A 7,930-nucleotide genomic window follows, 5' to 3' on the forward strand; every position below is an offset into this window, starting at 1 on the left:
GTCAAGTTTTGACTAAATGTTTTAACGTAGAGGGGGGGAATCGAGACGAGGGTCGTGGTGTATGTGCGTGTGTGTGTCTGTGTGTGTGTGTGTAGAGCGATTCAGACTAAACTACTGGACCGATCTTTATGAAATTTGACATGAGAGCTCCTGGGTACGATATCCCCGGACGTTTTTTTTTCATTTTTCCGATAAATGTCTTTGATGACGTCATATCCGGCTTTTCGTGAAAGTTGAGGCGGCACTGTCACGCTCTCATTTTTCAACCAAATTGGTTGAAATTTTGGTCAAGTAATCTTCGACGAAGCCCGGACTTCGGTATTGCATTTCAGCTTGGTGGCTTAAAAATTAATTAATGATTTTGGTCATTAAAAATCTGAAAATTGTAAAAAAAACATTTTTTTATAAAACGATCCAAATTTACGTTTATCTTATTCTCCATCATTTTCTGATTCCAAAAACATATAAATATGTTATATTTGGATTAAAAACAAGCTCTGAAAATTAAAAATATAAAAATTATTATCAAAATTAAATTTTCGAAATCAATTTAAAAACACTTTCATCTTATTCCTTGTCGGTTTCTGATTCCAAAAACATATAGATATGATATGTTTGGATTAAAAACACGCTCAGAAAGTTAAAACCAAGAGAGGTACAGAAAAGCGTGCTATCCTTCTCAGCGCAACTACTAAACCGCTCTTCTTGTCAATTAATTCACTGCCTTTGCCATGAGCATGAGCGGTGGACTGACGATGCTACGAGTATACGGTCTTGCTGAAAAATTGCATTGCGCTCAGTTTCATTCTGTGAGTTCGACAGCTACTTGACTAAATGTTGTATTTTCGCCTTACGCGACTTGTTACAATTAGTCAAGTTATGGCTAAATGTTTTAACATTGACTTGGAATCGCCGAGATGAGGGTGTGCCACGGTGTGTGTGTAGAGCGGCGGTTCAGAGAAAACTACTGGACCAATCTTCATGAAACTTTACATGAGAGTTCCTGGGTATAATATCCCCAGATGTTTTTTTCATTTCAAATAAATGTCTTTGATGACGTCATATCCGGCTTTTTGTGAAAGTTGAGGCAGCACTGTCACGCTCTCATTTTTTCAACCAATTTCGGCGAGTCTTCATCTAATTCTGAATCTAAAAAATATATACATATGTCATGTTTTCTCTTAAAATGTAATCACAATTAACGAAAATAGGTTAATTAGTACTACGATTAAAACTTAAGAAATCGATCCAAAACTGATTTCATCTTAAGCTTATTAATCATTTATCATTTTCTGGTTCCAAAAACATATAGATAAAATAATTATGTTGTATTCAAAACAAGCAATACGCTATTGCGCTATACTGGCTTGTCAACTTCACTTCGTGTTGCCGCACGGGAAAGGTGATCGATTTCCTTGCCGCGGGGATTGACGATGGTGTTATGTCTTGGAAAAAATGCAGTGCGTTCAGTTTCATTCTGTTAGTTCGACAGGTTGACTACATGTTGTTGAATTTCGCCTTACGCGACTTGTTCAGTTTTCAAACCGTAGTAAAAGAAACATTTTCACATCATCAAGTCACAAGCAACTTAGGTAACACCCCCCCCCCCCCCCCTCGCACACACACTGGTACAACCGGCACACACGCGTAGATGGCACTGCTTCAGTAACCCAAATTGAACTTAAAATTGTTTTTTTTAAACAACTCAGACTAAGACAGATTTTGTATGATTTATTTTTTTATTTATTAATCAATTTTACGAAAATGGATTTTGAGCAAATCCGCAGAAGAATCACAAAAACCGGGTTGACGACTCCAGGATCAGCTGCAGCTCAGTACAAGGAAATCAGTCCTGACCAGAAATAGATTTTAAACTAGAAGTGGACAACCACCATTACATCAGAGACTATAGAGTATACAGTCTATAATTATACTCTACAGTCTCTGATTACATCCAGTCGACGCGCGTTGATACAATCATCCAGTCGGGATTTCCCCAAAAGCCGACGTTACTTAAAATAGAATGAGTAGTTCTGGGAAATCGTTCACCAGAGATACTCGATAATAATACAACCCTTTGAAAAATTCGATCTTCAATATATCACTCAAACAGTTGAAATTAATTGAAATGAATAAAATACAAGAATTACGAGTTCAGACATTACCTTGAACGGTTGAAAACGACGTTAAACACCAAATAAAGAAAGAAAGAAAGAAAGAGTTCAGACATTACAAAAAAGTTAAAAATTAAATTAAAAAAACTGTTTACAATATTCTTGCCAACTATGCGTATCGAACCCGTGACCGCCGGAGTGAAAATAGAATTTTCAACTTCGAACGGTCACGTTACACGTGAGTTGTCGAGCATGTGTCGACTCCTCGGTTTCCAGTGAGTTTCTCCGTTCGTATAGATCTGTGTACTGTACGTTCTGTGGATCTCAATCGAGATAAGTTAAGTTGATAACTGCATGACCCTATGCGTCCGTTTACTTCGTATGGAAAGCAATTTTAAGTAGCGTTAATTTCAAGTGTGACCGACATTATGTTGTAGTCCGACTCCAAAATGCATTGACCAATCGCCGCCGGAAAGGTTAAAAACGGGCGTCGACAGAGCCAATGGGGGATACTAACTTGTAGTTATAATCCGCTTGTGGCTGAATGACTGATCGGCGCCAGACTTTAAACACTGTATTGACACGGCCCTGAAACTGAGAGAGAGAGAGAGAGAGAGAGAGAGAGAGAGAGAGAGAGAGAGAGAGAGAGAGAGAGAGAGAGAGAGAGAGAGAAAGAGAGAGAGACCAAGTGAGAGAGAGACCAAGTGAGAGAGAGACCAAGTGAGAGAGAGAGAGAGAGAGAGAGAGAGAGAGAGAGAGAGAGAGAGAGAGAGAGAGAGAGAGAGAGAGAGACCCTGAGAGAAAGACCCTGAGAGAGAGACTCGCCTGAGAGAGAGAGAGAGTTAGACTGACGCATGCACACACGCACGCACGCACACACACACACACACACACACACACACACACACACACACACACACACACACACACACACACACTGGATACTCATTTTTCAGTTGAGGCTTACTCAGTGGTCCGCATTTGGCGGTCAAGCATCTCCCTTAGTGGAACTGCTCTGATAGCTTAAAAGTGTACCATAAAGTTCAATGACTGTCAACGGATGACTCACTGCAGTCATGGGTTCCATATTCAAGTGGCCTTTAAGATGACCAAAGATGTGTATAGCTTCTCTACATATTTGTTTGTTTGTTTGTTTGCTTAACGCCCAGCCGACCACGAAGGGCCATATCAGGGCGGTGCCGCTGCTTTGACATATAACGTGCGCCACACACAAGACAGAAGTCGCAGCACAGGCTTCATGTCTCACCCAGTCACATTATTCTGACACCGGACCAACCAGTCCTAGCACTAGCCCATAATGCCAGACGCCAGGCGGAGCAGCCACTATAGATTGCCAATTTTAAAGTCTTAGGTATGACCCGGCCGGGGTTCGAACCCACGACCTCCCGATCACGGGGCGGACGCCTTACCACTAGGCCAACCGTGCCGGTTTCTCTACATAGGTTCCAATAAATTAAATCAGCCTGTGTCAACAGGAACTCGAACTCGAACTCGAACTCGAAAACTTTATTACCGAGGGATGATAGCATTAGGTCCATATGGTCCTTTCTTACAGCTAGTCCCTACTATAATACACACGTCAAAGAACAAATATGAAGAATTAAAAAAACAAAAAACAAAAACAAAAAAAACAAACAATGGGGAAAGGTATAACAAAATAAAAATTAAAAAAGGAAGCTTTGACAAGGCATAGTGTCGTGAGCAATGAAACAAACAGGGTTCTGCATGTACCTTTAAAGGCACAGTTCTGCCCGTGAAAATAGTTGGGCTTAGTGTCTCAGATATGTCTAGGCTTTTACTAAAGATAAAACCATTCCTCTTGTATGACACATGCCCGAAACTAGTATCCTGACTCGACTGCTTTCTGCATTTGCAGAGTGGGATTTTTTTAAATTTAAAAAACAAATGAAATGTCGTAAATTAACACTGGGATCAGGTGAGAAATAAATTCATGCAAATAAAAAAAATCCCACTCTTCAGAGAAAGCTCTGAGGGTGCTGATGCTGCGGTGTGTTAACGTCAGTCAAGGCATGGTCGTATCCCATGTAAAAGCCTGTCCAGGCCTGAGATGGTGAGCCGAATCGCTTACATGATCAGGACAGTGCCTTTAAAGGTCCTTGTCTACATTTCTATACCGAAATCGCCATTTGACCATTAAAATGCAGAGTCTATTATCTACAATTGTCAACAATACACCCCCTTTCGATCAGGAAAGACGTAGCCAGTGTAGCCGTTTGAAAATTCATTGTAGTATTCCAGCGTAGTAGCCTACTCATAGTAGGATATCCTTATTTGGAAAATGCGAAGCGCAAAACTCCTCTCAAATCCCGTGCATTTCGTGAGTTTAAAAAAAAGCGTGGACAGCGCTCCAGTGTCAAACTGTTGCTGCATTTGTTTGGGCGTGGCTATAAGCATAGTGACATGAATTTGATTGGTCAGTATTTTTAGGCAAAGCACATGTTCTCAGCAAACAGAAAACAAAATATTGGAAGCGTGAGTCACGCTACCCCAAAATAAAATCTTTTTTTACATATATTTTTTTTGTATAACTTTTTTCCCCCATGGTTCATTCATCATCCGACATAACTTTTTAGCGAAATCTAACCATAAGATTATTTTAAAAAAAAAGCAAAAATGTAGACGACCACCTTTAATCAGTGTCAGTTTCTATGACGAAAAAGCTGACAAGAAAAAGTTGGATAGGTAAAACACGCGTTAATAGATATAGTGACACAAAAGGTGAGAGGAATGTGCGTATTGAGTTGGAGAGGGGAGCGGAGGGGGGGGGGGGGGGAGGAGCGACGATAGGAAGGGGAGGAGGGGTATACTAATGGTAAAATGAGAGGTAGGAGTGTGTTGAGGTGGGGAGGAGGGGGGAAGGAAATGGGGAATGGTCACGGCAAAGTAAAAGGTAAGCGTGTGTTGAAATAGAGGGAAGGGGTGGGGTGTGTGTGTGTGTGTGTGTGTGTGTGTGTGTGTGTGTGTGTATCGAGATAAATGGGATGATGACGAAAACGTCAGAGGTTAGTCGTAGGTGTGTGTTTTGGTGGAGAAAAGGGAGGGGGCGGACGATGAAGGTAGGGGGAGAGAAGGGGGGGATAGGGGATCAGCTCGTTACTCCCTCGTATCGCTACTCCCCCGGCTCGATACTCCCCCGGCTCGTTGCTCCCCCGTATCGCTACTCCCCCGGCTCGTTACTCCCCCGTACACCAAAAATGACTGGATAACCCTGTGATAGTAAGTTGGCATGAAATATTGTTTCCCCCCCCCTCCCCCCCCCCCCCCCCGCCCCGCCTGTCCAGCTGTTTTGTTTGTTTCTTTGTTTGTTTATCCAGACAATTTCTCCGGAAAAACAATATTTCATGCTAACTTACTATCACAGGGTTATCCAGTCATTTTCTGTGTACGGGGGAGTAACGAGCCGGGGGAGTAGCGATACGGGGGAGTAACGAGCCGGGGGAGTAGCGATACGGGGGAGTAACGAGCCGGGGGAGTAGCGATACGGGAGAGTAACGAGCCGGGGGAATAACGAGCCGAGGGAGTATCGAGCCGGGGGAGTAGCGATACGGGGGAGTAACGAGCTGAGCATCTCGTTACTCCCCCGTATCTCTTCTGCTTAAAATATATACTTTTTTTTCAAAGATGTACTTGTACACGAATGTACAGGCAGATCTGACAGTTGTAAGTTCTTTAAACATGCTCTCTCTCTCTCTCTCTCTCTCTCTCTCTCTCTCTCTCTCTCTCTCTCTCTCTCTCTCTCTCTCTTGAAAATTCAATTAAGTAATAACTGCATTACTTAAGTGTAATAAAGAGGCACGGGGAAGTAACGAGCCGGGGGAGTAGCGATACGGGGAAGTAACGAGCCGGGGGAGTAACGATATGGGGGAGCAGTAACGAGATGCTCCCGGGGGATAGTAACAGCAAAGAGATTTCCGTAACGGTTTAACTAGCGACAGTCAAGGCCAATCTAAGGATAGTATGTCAATGGGAGGAGGAGGGGGGGGGAGGTGGAGGGGGTCACATACAAACAAGAGACAGGTAGTCAAAATGAAGACAGCAAGGGAAAACACACATGAGTGCAAGCGGCCTGTATGACAGTCAACGCTACACAAATACCCATCGTATAACGAACGAATCCTAGCTCTACTATCTTTAGACTCCAACAATTCTGCGCGCACCCACTTTTTACATTTAGTCAAGTTTTGACTAAATATTTTAACATCGAGGGGGAATCGAAACGAGGGTCGTGGTGTATGTGCGTGTGTGCGTGTGTGCGTGTGTGTGTGTGTGTGTGTGTGTGTGTGTCTGTCTGTCTGTCTGTCTGTCTGTCTGTCTGTGTGTGTGTGTAGAGCGATTCAGACCAAACTACTGGACCGATCTTTATGAAATTTTACATGAGAGTTCCTGGGAATGATATCCCCGGAATTTTTTTTCTATTTTTCGATAAATACCTTTGATGACGTCATATCCGGCTTTTTGTAAAAGTTGAGGCGGCACTGTCACACCCTCATTTTTCAATCAAATTGATTGAAATTTTGGCCCAGCAATCTTCGACGAAGGCCGGACATCGGTATTGCATTTCAGCTTGGTGGCTTAAAAATTAATTAATGACTTTGGTCATTAAAAATCTGAAAATTGTAAAAAACAAAAATGGTTTTTAAAACGATCCAAATTTACGTTTATCTTATTTTTCATCATTTTCTGATTCCAAAAACATATAAATATGTTATATTCGGATTAAAAACAAGCTCTGAAAATTAAAAATATAAAAATTATTATTAAAATAAAATTTCCGAAATCGATTTAAAAACAATTTCATCTTATTCCTTGTGGGTTCCTGATTCCAAAAACATATAGATGTGATATGTTCGGATTAAAAACACGCTCAGAAAGTTAACAAGTCGCGTGAGGCGAAAATACAACATTTAGTCAAGTAGCTGTCGAACTCACAGAATGAAACTAAACGCAACGCAATTTTTCAGCAAGATCGTATACTCGTAGCATCGTCAGTCCACCGCTCATGGCAAAGGCAGTGAAATTGACAAGAAGAGCGGTTTAGTAGTTGCGCTGAGAAGGATAGCACGCTTTTCTGTACCTGTCTTTGTTTTAACTTTCTGAGCGTGTTTTTAATCCAAACATATCATATCTATATGTTTTTAGAATCAGAAATCGACAAGGAATAAGATAAAAGTGTTTTTAAATTGATTTCGACAATTTAATTTTGATAATAATTTTTATATTTTTAATTTTCAGAGCTTGTTTTTAATCCAAATATAACATATTTATATGTTTTTGGAATCAGCAAATGACGGAAAATAAGATAAACGTAAATTTGGATCGTTTTATAATTTTTTATTTTTTTTTACAATTTTCAGATTTTTAATGACCAAAGTCATTAATTAATTTTTAAGCCACCAAGCTGAAATGCAATACCGAAGTCCGGGCTTCGTCGAAGATTACTTGACCAAAATTTCAACCAATTTGGTTGAAAAATGAGAGCGTGACAGTGCCGCCTCAACTTTCACGAAAAGCCGGATATGACGTCATCAAAGACATTTATCAAAAAAATGAAAAACATGTATGGGGATATCATACCCAGGAACTCTCATGTCAAATTTCATAAAGATCGGTCCAGTAGTTTAGTCTGAATCGCTCTACACACACACAGACACACACACACACACACACACACGCACATACACCACGACCCTCGTCTCGATTCCCCCCTCTATACGTTAATACATTTAGTCAAAACTTGACTAAATGTAAAAAGAATAGAAATAAAGAAAAGCGTG

At 41.0% G+C, this 7,930-nt stretch overlaps 1 long non-coding RNA gene across 1 annotated transcript in view; it reads right to left on the bottom strand.

Moving 5' to 3' along the window:
- Positions 1-7,930, bottom strand: part of LOC138966825 (uncharacterized) — a 402,693-nt gene that overhangs the window by 352,438 nt on the left and 42,325 nt on the right. The gene's annotated exons all lie outside the window — the stretch shown is intronic.

The sequence above is a fragment of the Littorina saxatilis genome, linkage group LG1 (genome assembly GCF_037325665.1).
Source record: "Littorina saxatilis isolate snail1 linkage group LG1, US_GU_Lsax_2.0, whole genome shotgun sequence".
NCBI lineage: Eukaryota > Metazoa > Mollusca > Gastropoda > Littorinimorpha > Littorinidae > Littorina > Littorina saxatilis.